Here is a 2,787-nt window from a genome sequence, read left to right on the forward strand (position 1 = left end):
CTGCCTATAGGAAGGCAGTTATTATCCACCTGACAACGGTTTCTTAACTTTACATCCAGCTTTATTCTTTGACCTTTAACTGGGGGCTGCCTATAGGAAGGCAGTTATTATCCACCTCACAAAGGTTTCTTAACTTTACATCCAGCTGTATTCTTTGACCTTTAACTGGGGGCTGCCTATAGGAAGGCAGTTATTATCCACCTGACAAAGTTTTCTTAACTTTACATCCAACTTTATTCTTTGACCTTTAACTGGGGGCTGCCTATAGGAAGGCAGTTATTATCCACCTCACAAAGGTTTCTTAACTTTACATCCAACTTTATTCTTTGACCTTTAACTGGGGGCTGCCTGTAGGAAGGCAGTTATTATCCACCTGACAAAGATTTCTTAACTTTACATCCAACTTTATTCTTTGACCTTTAACTGGGGGCTGCCTATAGGAAGGCAGTTATTATCCACCTCACAAAGGTTTCTTAACTTTAGAGCTTACTCTTGTGTTAACGTTGATGCGGCCTGAACATGTACCCCCACACATGTTATATGAAAACGACCGGCTCAGCACCGTGCATGTGATTACTTTAATTGATGTTTTGAGTTACCATGGTGACATAATTTTTAAACAAAGGCACTGTTTTTATTAGTCATTGTAGACTCTGGCTGTAAATCAAATATCCAAGATGGCCGCCTGAGCTAAAAAGAAAAAATACTGTAATTCAGCCATTTTTAGAGATATGGCGCTGAAATGTGGTGTGGTAGTAGCTAATGCCCAATAAATAATGAATAGAAAGAGTTTCAAGATGGCCACCAAAGCTGCATTGAAATGGCTTTAACCCAGATGGTTTTGCACATAGAGCAGATTGTTGTGGTTGAACCTGGGAACCTTTCCCATCACACACTGAATCCAAATCAAGATGGTTACCATAGTTTACAAGAAAACACGACTGACCCGTTGATGTTTTACTCTTTTGAGTTGACATGTGGTGTGATGGCAGCGGAGAGCAAGCTCAAACACACAGGACGGTCAGAGCATCATTTGAAAATGGCCGCCACGTGGCAACGTTTCTCCAGGAACTGTCTTAGATCTTATTACTGTTTTATTTTACATTTTATATTTTTGTTGGATGTAACTGGGACCCTGCACACAATTTCATTCCACATGTACAACATGTGATGACAATAAAGAAACCTTGACCTTGACCTTGATTCAAGATGGCTGCCTCAGCTAATTAATGTTAGACAGAATGTCTCATTTATACTGAGCTCAAGTCTGATGTGAAGCTGAGGCACAGGACAAATTATTGATCTGAAATTGATCAATATCTCATCAAATTCTAATTTTATTTTAAGGTTTGACCAAATTCTTAAAACAACATCATCATTTTTTAACATGAGATGATCTCGGGTCTTAAAGAGACGTTATTTAATGAACGCTTGGCCTGAAGCCCTTTCACACGTTTACATTTGTTTCAGGAGACAAACTGGAAAGTTTTCTGACGGATCATTAAAAGTTCAGATGAAAAAGCCCAAAACAAAGTTAGAAATACTTTTGACATTTCCTCAAACTCTCACAGTTCAGGTTTCATGTTTAACTTCAATTAACAGCCTTCAATTTAAAATATGACGTGTTGAAGAAATGGACGTTAACGCTTAAAAAATAAAACATTTTTATCTTCAGGGAAGAACTGTTAGAACAAAAAACACATTTTAATTTAAATCATAATAAATGATGCCGTTTTGTGGCACTTGTACAACATTTACTGTTCGCTGCAGCAGATGTGACTGACTGGAGGAGGCAGGAGGAACAAGGAGGAGGCAGGAGGAACAAGGAGGAGGCAGGAGGAACAAGGAGGAGGCAGGAGGAGCAAGGAGGAGGCAGGAGGAACAAGGAGGAGGCAGGAGGAGCAAGGAGGACGCCTGCTCCTCACTTCACAACACTTTGATTATTTATTGAAGCTTCGTTAAAGCAGAAAAACAGCTTCATGTACTTGATTAAGCAATAAGGATTAATGAAGGAGTAATTCTCTTTGATCACACTCAAAGAGAACATTTATTTTTTGTGCTCAGCTATAGAAAGCCCTGAATTTAAACCTATAGTCTGACTTTAGAAACCATCAAGTAGTTTGTCTTACCGGAGCTTCAGATCAGAGTCAGACCTGGAGGTGTTTGTCTTCCTGTTCTGAGCTGTAGTTTTCCTGCAGCTGCTGACTCTTCTTCTTCTTCTTCTTCTTCTTCTTCTTCTTGTTCTTCTTCTTCTCGTTCTTGTTCTTCTTGTTCATGCTGCAGGTCTTCCTTCATGTTTCTGTGAAAGCTGGATGTTTTCAGCTGAGCCTCCTGCAGCTTTGTGCCTACCTGAGATTTTAAACGTCACGCTTTTAACAACGAGACGGACAAGAAGCCTCCAAACCCCCACCATCGCCAACACACACACACACACACACACACACACACACACACACACACCGCCAGGCTGATCCCTGAATTTATGGGCTTAGCATTAAGAAAACAGTGCAGCAGTTTGGGATTAAAGGCCCGACAACAACTTCGTGTGTCTGACAACTTGATTCACTGAAGAAAACTCCAACAATCACAAACTTCAATCAATAATTATTTTCATTAATTAAACTGTTTTATTATTTTAAATGTAAAGAGGAACACACTTGGCTCCTGGTGATTTTATGATTATTTTTAATTATTTCTTAATGATTATTTGTGTGGTAATGTATTAATCTGCATTATTATCATTATTATTATTATTATTATTATTATTATTATTATTATTATTATTAT

This window comes from Nematolebias whitei, chromosome 16, assembly GCF_014905685.2.
Source record: "Nematolebias whitei isolate Nwh7 chromosome 16, NemWhi1, whole genome shotgun sequence".
Classification (NCBI taxonomy): domain Eukaryota; kingdom Metazoa; phylum Chordata; class Actinopteri; order Cyprinodontiformes; family Rivulidae; genus Nematolebias; species Nematolebias whitei.